This window comes from Halyomorpha halys, unplaced genomic scaffold (assembly GCF_000696795.3).
Source record: "Halyomorpha halys isolate HHAL.00 unplaced genomic scaffold, Hhal_1.1 Scaffold147.1, whole genome shotgun sequence".
NCBI classification, from domain to species: domain Eukaryota; kingdom Metazoa; phylum Arthropoda; class Insecta; order Hemiptera; family Pentatomidae; genus Halyomorpha; species Halyomorpha halys.
Genome location: NW_027116131.1, coordinates 311,561 through 320,515, shown reverse-complemented (window position 1 = coordinate 320,515; position 8,955 = coordinate 311,561). Strand labels below are relative to the sequence as shown.

At 26.9% G+C, this 8,955-nt stretch overlaps 1 non-coding gene across 1 annotated transcript in view; it reads left to right on the top strand.

Moving 5' to 3' along the window:
- The first annotated feature begins 2,286 nt into the window (after positions 1-2,286).
- LOC106678570 (uncharacterized) overlaps positions 2,287-8,955 on the top strand; it is a 294,508-nt gene continuing 287,839 nt past the window's right edge. Inside the window, exon 1 of the transcript XR_010845013.1 lies at positions 2,287-2,488. This is a non-coding gene — a transcript (uncharacterized protein). The remainder of the gene's footprint in view (positions 2,489-8,955) is intronic.

The following is an 8,955-nucleotide window of genomic DNA, read 5'->3' as shown; positions in this document are numbered from 1 at the left end:
ATTCTTATCTTAAAAACATACAGCAATGTTTCAGGAAATATTCTTGAATTGAGCTAAATTTTACAGTCGCTTAGGCGCTTAGTCACATATATCTGGACACTTTACCTGGTTATATAAAATGTTAGATTGTCCAATAATAATGCTTGGCTGGAGGACAGGAAAATATTTTTTTCTTCATCAACAACATTCAAAAACGTTTGTTAAATTTTACTCTGTCAAAGAAATTTAATTTCAACTTCCAAAAAACCAAAATTATTAGATTCAAACTTCTTTATTAGGAAGATCTAAATAAAAATCTATTACCATCTACCCATCTTCACAGTGAAAATATATTTTCATTTTTCACTGAATACCTCGTTTCTTTCAAATTTACTTGAAAAAAGTAAATATTCGTAATTTTTTTTTTCATAAATTAAAACCATACATACCTCATTCACCGCGATACCAGGAAAAAAAATCAGGAATTCATAATTTAAAAATTTTAACTTCCAATGATAAATAGGGGTTTTTAGTGAATAAATCAATTCATAAATGAAGTATAAATAAAAAGCCGTCATAATTTATATAAAACTTATTAACTTATTTTTTTACACAGTTATCAGAAATGTCACGTGCTTCAGTAATTTAACTTATCTGAAGTGAAGAAAAATATTCATTTATTAAATAAATAGATAAATTTTACTCAGTACCAGAAATCTAATTTCAACTCTTTGTATTTGGAAGATGTTGTGTTTTTTTATTAGAATGTCTCTAGGAGCTATGACATTCCCACACATATACTGCAGTAAAAATAAATAAATATGAATAGATATCTTTATAAAATACATAAAAACGTTTATACACATAAAAGTTTTTATTTCATAAATTTAAAATGTACAGTACATTACTATATTCCTTTGGGATATATACATTTTTCCTGCTAATTACATTACTAATACGTTTTACATTTTGGGAAAAGACAACTAAAAGAAAAAAAATTTAACTTTATTAAAATGCCAAACTTTATTTAGGCAAAATTAATGTTCTATATATACTACTCAAAATTAATTTGAAAATAAATTTCAATATTTTTTTAACTTATTTTTAATATACAGAAAAAGATAACACCTAACTTTGTAAAAAATTGTTTTAAAAGTAATATATGACTTTCGAGAGTAATGTTAATTAATATATTTGCAGATAAAAAGTTCCAAGAAGTATTGTCGACAAATACTTCCGTAGAGTTAAATTTATAGTTTATAGTACAAAAGAGCTTTAGTAAGGTGTCTAGAGTGGATAAGTAAGGAAAAAAGAGTTTTTGTGTTTTAACTTACTTATTCCCTTAACTTATTTATTTAAGTATATATTTTAACTAACCTTTTTTGTTTTTCAAAATCTTAATATTACTTTTTTATTTGTTTTTTATACTGCTGTTTACTGACTATTATGTCTTTGGTTTGATTTTAGACTGCTATCTAATGATAAATTCGTTTAGTTTGTTTAACTGATCGAACGCGGGTAGTGGATCACTGGACAAGGTTGGTGAGAGTGAATTAGGAAGAATAAATTTTTCAATTAAATGGAATAAAATTGTCAAATGGAATGAAATTGTTAAATAGAAAAAACAAAATTAAAATATTTGTATTTAGTGTGTATAATAGTATTGATTGTAAAAGGAAAAGGTAGGAAGAAAAATTATTGTTCTCCGATTGTTTGGTGTGCTGTGTATTACAGCAACCCAATGTATTTGGGCAGCATGGCTATATAAAGCATTTCTCTCTCTTTCTGGGCCGAAACGTCAAGAAAGTATATAAATATAAAAAAAAAATTGTTTGAAAGTGAAATTAATTAAATTATATATATTTATAGTTTTATTTTTTATTGGAATTAATGAGGTTTAAAAATATCTTTTCGATCATTTTTATTGATTGATATTGTTTTTATTGATAATTGATAACTTAAATATGCATTTAAGCCCCGTTGAAGGCGTTTATTTTAGATGAATACATCTTTTGTTGCACCTACACCAATCAAAAGAGAGAAGAGAAAGGTCAAGGATGTGTACTCGATTCGACCACACAACACTACGCTACTAGGCCTGAGAGCTGTTATCTGTAGCGAGCGCTGCGTGAGAGGGGGTGTGGGGAGGGGTAGCGGGGGAGTGCCGGGCAGCACAGCCGTCTCCTAGGCATCTCCAGCGGCCATCTTGTTACGTGACGTCGCGGGCGCTCATTGGTCATGGGGCGTGGCGATGTAGAGGAGGGAGGTGAGGGGCGTGGCAGCCCTAGCCGCGGCCTGCCAGTGCTGTGTGGGATGCCGGCGGGTGCGGCACGGGTGTAGTGCAGGATCGAAAGGTGCAGTAGCGACACAGAAGACTGGAGTACCTGACGGCCGGACCGGGACCAGGGGGGCTCGGCCCCGGCGAGCTCCTCCCCCCAGCCCCCCCTCCTCACGTGTCTCAGCTCGGCACCGTGTATGCAACCAAGAGGAGGCGCAGGAACGGAAAAAGGTGGGATATTAATAAAATAAAATACTATCATCCTTCAATGATATGTGCTTAATGAGTGACGTAGTGCTTAAAGTGCTTAGGATCTACGGTAAGAACGAAAGTAAGTTAAGTTTGGCCTATAGAAAGAATGGTATCACAACATAAACCACTACAGAATTTATGTTATTTTAATGGGAAGTGGCCCAGAATTAATAAAGAAGTTATTATTATTCCGGTAATTGTAGGATGATTACAACACACGAAATTCTTAAAAAGTAAATAGAATTAGACAATAATTATCGAGTAGTGTTTGGAAACCGTTAAATGACGTTGACAAACGTCCTATCTTCAGGAGTGTAGTATCAGATTAACACACACGTACAGCATATACATAATAATATGACGTAGATTTATATAAACATACTAAACGTTTTAACTTGATTTATATAATTCTTAGAATGTTCATCATATTTCTATTTAAAAAAAAAAGAACAGTATACGCCTATAGTCATCTTTTGTTTATGTAAAAAATACAAGCTTTGAAGTATAAATAATGGCCGCTATACGTCTGTTGTATAATAAATTTAAAGAAATGAATATTCTATTTTATACGAAATGTTTATAAAACTCTTAAAAATTCCTTAATCACTAGACAAATATTTTTGTTGTCATTCTTTCCAACTAAGCGGGAAACTGAAATTCTTAAAATTGTATAAAAAAAATTATAAACGACAATAATGAAATTTAACAAATTAAACGTATTCAAAATAACAACCGAAACACTTTTTCATAGTCAGTTTAGTATACATTCCTCTTTTTCAGAACGGAGGGAGCGCATTATACTTAAGCAATGCTGACTAAATACAAAAACATGTTTTTATACTCATTCTACTTTTCCACTGTAAACAATTATTATTAATAAACTATATTCTATTTAATTATTTTGTTTTTCAAATCTCTATATTGCTTTATGTTCTAACTGGTTAACCTTCTGCAATTTTATATTATTTCGTATAGAACAAAAATTTGTAAAAAACAAAAAAAAAAAATCGAAAAACAATTTAAAATTTATATGCACGCATAGTTTTGATTTATATTATCCATACAAATAAGTAACTAAAAATCATTATATCATAATTCTAAGATAATTTATTAATTATTTTTTTATCGAACAAAATAAATTTATTCATTCCTCATCAAAAGTGTAATTCTCTAAATTCTTAAATCCTATAATTTTGTAGTATTACCTAGATTTTTTTTTTTTACTAAATTGTTCTAATGTGGCTTGAAAAGTGGAAATTGATCAATTATTGGTAACATAGTGAAAAACTATAATCATGAAAATTGTTATTGAACTAACTAAAATGCATTAATTTGAGTCCCGAAATTCCTCTGCCGACATTTATATAGTACAAATGATTTTATCTATATTCCATAAATAAAAGATAGTATCTTATAATTATAATAATCAATACTTACGACAAAAAGGACGGGTCGTATTTTTAAAAATAAGGAAATGTTAGAGAAAAATCGTTACATTAGATTTATTTAAATTAATTAAAAAAGGACGTTATTTATAGTTTAAGAAAGGGCTTTAATTAAGTAACTTAAGAAAGAACTCAAAGTCAAATGAATATTTTAGTTAACAATACTGAATATACCATAAAGCCCGAAGGAAATCAATTAGATAGGAGAGTTATGAGAAAAAAAATGTTTTTAGGCCTAATGAATATGCTTCATTAAATAGAAGTTTTGAAACATAAAATGAATTTAGTTTAATTGAGTGTAACTTTTAAATATCTTTATATAATAATTAATTAAATATGTTAATAATATCTCAAAGGAAAAAAAAATTGTCCTGGTCTAAAATATATTGATTTAAATTTAAACAGTGTACGAAACTCCAATTAATGGTTAAGAATATTTCTGATATCGTGAATATATTTTTCAGAATAATATATTCGTTACTAAACCTCATTTACCGCGACCATAAGACGAAATCAAAGTAAATTCACAATTTAAATTTATTTTATAATTATAAATTCCTATAATAAATAAGTAGTTATAGGAAATTAATTAATAAGAAATGTCCAAACCAAGCTGTCATAATTTCCATTATGACATTAATCTCATGGAATTATTATTTTTTATATGAATTACATACCTTCATATATAAAGTGTTGAATTTCTGTTTATATGTCTAAAATTAATAATCCATGAAATTAGATTTTAGAAAATAATACAGGTAAAAAAAAAGTACGGTAGGAGGTAACAGGCCTATTTTCTCAACTGAACACAATTTTATGGCTCAAAGATGTTTAATTTTAATATAAAAAAAATTAATTAATATTCATTGTATACAGATTGTTTAACTAACAAATACACATTGTAATATTTATTCGAGATCATAAATGAGTAAAAACATTTATCTAAGAAAAATATGTCATATAGTATTAAATACTGTAGATTTAAAAAATAAAAAGATAATAATAATAAATTGTTGTCAATTCCAGACAAAAATTGTTATGTTAATATTGCTGATTATAATGATGAAGCAATCAATCAATCAATTTAAAAGGTTTTTATGTTTACAATAAAAAATACGTATAGACGAGGAAGTGGTATTTTCTCTTACTCATATAATTTATTTATTTTTTAAACATTCTGAATTCATAAGGAATAGGGAAGTGTTTGATGAAATAAGTTTAATATTAAATTAATATAAATTTATACTGACATTTTATAAAATAGTATCGTTTGTATTGTAAGTATAGTCTCAATGCTAAAGGGGCAATACTGCACAGTAAATGGGTAATACCAACGTAATATAAAACTGAAAAAAATGGATTAAAATAGTTCATATTCTTTTGAAACAAACTAGAACTTCAGAAGTTATTTACTGAACCAAATGTACAATGTAACAGATCATAAAATATCAGGTAATGACTTTAAAAAAATAATAGTTCTTGCTCTTGTAAATTAATACAAGAAATAATTTGACTCAAATTTTCTCTTTTAACATTAAAAAAAAAATTCGTTTAGGAAAATAAAAAAAATTAATTTTTTTATAATGATTTTATATTTTTAAAAATATATAGCCAGTTTAAATTTAGTATGATACTAGTAAACAATTATAATTTTTTATGTATATATATTTTTTTTAATTTCTTGAGTCTAGTATTTATTTACTAAATAAATCAAATGGTATCCTTGTTAAGTCTCAACACTCTTTATTATATTAATAGTCCAACGTTTCGGCCAATGCTGCCATCCTCAAGGACAATCTTAAATATAAATTAACACCTCACATACAAATTTAAAAATGTCTTACACGCTATTCGTCCTAGGTCATTAATTACAAGTCAAATTACTCTATTTTTTCACAACTTCATTAATTTTTAAAACTTTTAATTTTAGATTAACTTACACTATCAATGTATGTATAAACATGTTTATATGATAGTTGATAGTGTAAGTTAATCTAAAATTAATGAAGTTTAAAAAAAAATAGGGGGATTTGACTTGTAATTAATGACCTGGGCAGGATAGACTGCAATACATTTTTAAATTTGGATGTGAGTTGTAAATTTATATTTAAGATTCTCCTTGAGGACAACCGAAACGTCGCACAGTTGATATAATAAAGAGTGTAGAGACTAACAAGGATACCATTAGATTTATTTAATAAATTATAATTTTGTTATATTTATTATTCAGACCTATAAATCTTCTGATTACAAAGAATAAAATAGATTTATTTCATTAACAGCTCATGTTACGTCAATTATTTAATTAAACTGTAAATTAATTCTTATTGGATTAAATATTAATAAAATACAATTAACAGACAGAGGCAAAGTAATTAAGATAAGCTGGTAACTGAGACGCGAATCCAAGGCCGCTTTGTTGCACCCACACTCGGCTACCGTTTCAGTGCATTTATTAATTCAAATATCAATGAGATGATTCAATTAATAGTTTTCATTAAAAAAATATACATACATACCAATATATTTACAATATAATATACTTATATCATAAAATTAGTTAATCTACATTATCAAAATATATTATTTCAATACGTTACCTAGTAAACAAAAAAAAAATTGTAAATTAAATTGGTTCTCACTATTTTATTTCGGAGAGATTTGAAGCACACGTATATTGTAATGAGATAGATAAAATTAAATATTACAAAAAAAATACTCCCGTTACATACTGTAAAAATACTTTTTTTAGCTCTCTGAAAATAATACAACTTTGCATGGTATCAAAGGTCATCAAATTGCATTTTATATCCGTTTCATAACCCCAAGGACACGGGCTTGTGAGTTCCGAGGTAAAAATAATGTATAATCTCGGTACTCTGAAGACTCCATTAATCCTAACTCGCGTAAAAATTACTTTTTTAGAGATAAAACAGCAGGAAAATAAATTTGTGTTTTCAAATAAAAGTGCACTTTAACTTCCCGATCTATAGGCAATTTATTATAATCTTGAAATTTTAAGTTAGAAATTATTACAGTTTCGATATCGGGTAATATATTTCATAATATATTACCATTTTAATAAATGTTCATATTATATTTTGTTCGAATTAGAAATATATAATAGCCTATTGTATAAATCATTTAATTCTGTAAAATTAATTTAATTAATAGTAAATATATGTATAACACAAATTTTGTTATTAATATTATTTTTTTTTTTATTCATTCTTTATTCGCTTATAAATGAACAATCTTATAGTTTTTAACAAATTAAATCATCATTTAGTACGAAGGACGGTCCACGATGAGCAATTAAAAATTCCTGCTATGTTAAAGCCGGAAGGATCTGGAGGGTTCTCTCCCCCTCATAACATGTAATTAAGTTTTTTTTGTTATATATATTTTGTTTTTTTATTGTTTTTGGTAGTTTGTATTATTATTTTAAGAAGTAGAGTTTTTGGAATCTTTATTTTGTTAGTATATTTGTATTGTTAAATATCTGGTTTTTTTTTATATTGATAGGGATGTAGAAGAAAACAATTTTTTCAAAATGTTTAGTTTTTTAAATTTCTAACTGTCAAATTTTAAATTATATATGTATTAAACTATATCTGCCCTCATTATACAATATCCCCCTGATTACACTATATCTGCCCCCTCCCGATAACACTATATATGACCCCCCTTAAATTACACTATATCTGCCCCCCCCCTTCGATTATACTAAATCAGTCTCCCCCCCCCTCGATTACACTATATCTTTCGAGTCCCCCCTTGGATCAAATGAGCTGAAATTTGGTATGTTGGGTTCTTTTCAAGGCAGAATTATAGTTTTTAAATTCGCCCTCTGTCCCTCTTTTTATTGTATTTTATTTATTTATTTTTTATTAGAGTGTAGTAAATTTGTACGAGAATTAAATTGACTGATTGGATGATGGATAAGTGGCTTGGTGGTTTTCTACATTTTATCTCCCAACCCCATCATTTTTATAGCAGTTTTTAAGGGCTAATGAAACAGTTTAATGACCCTTTTTAATTGTTATCCAAACAATATTAATGGGAAATAGGACTTTAATGACGGCAGTTCATTTTTTCTTAGATTAAAACGGAGATTTGTTTCTTTAACGTTTTGGTGATACTGATATTCAATAAACCTTTACTGAAAAGTCCAAGTATATAAGATCTAAAATTATTTTAAAACAATAATTTGTCGACTGTACCCCTTTCTTTTTACATCAATGATATATTTTATAATTAATTTCCATGACCATCAGATGCCAGTTCAGGTTTGTTAGCACAATATGATAGCAATTGGATCATAGTAAGAAAACACTTAACTCCTTAAATTCGGTCTTAAATATCTCCTCCTAGAAATCTTGTTTTTAGTCTTCTGTGGTTTTCTATTCCTGTTAAGTAAACAAGGAATCTTCAACTTCATATATAACTCTTATTAGATTCAATCTAATATATACTTTTAAAACAATTAATTAATTATCTAGGGCTTTTAAATAAAAAACTCTTATTCATTTACCACTCTTTTATAATGTGGTATGCTTTAATAAGTATTTAATAAAAAAAGAGCGTTTTACCAATCTTATTGAAGTGTTCCTATATAGTTATTTATTGTTTTTTTATATATTTCTTCTTTAAAAAATTTTCAAAACTACAACTTTATAATTAGATTTTTATTCAAAATATTTATAAAAATGTATTGTTAAGAGAATACATAAATAATGGTTTGCATAATCTAAACTAGTATTAAAACACTTGAATAAGGAAGGAATTATTTATATAACTAAATTATAAAAAGATAAAAATTGCTTATAATTAGCAGAGTATTTTTATGATGTGACCATTTACAAAAAAAAAAAAATATACAATGACTATTTAAATTAATAGGATTAAAAAAAATGTGTTTTACTAGTCATAAGTATACTTGGTATGAGGCAACTCTATGAACTTGGGCAGCACAAAATTATTAATAAAGTATTTTTTTCT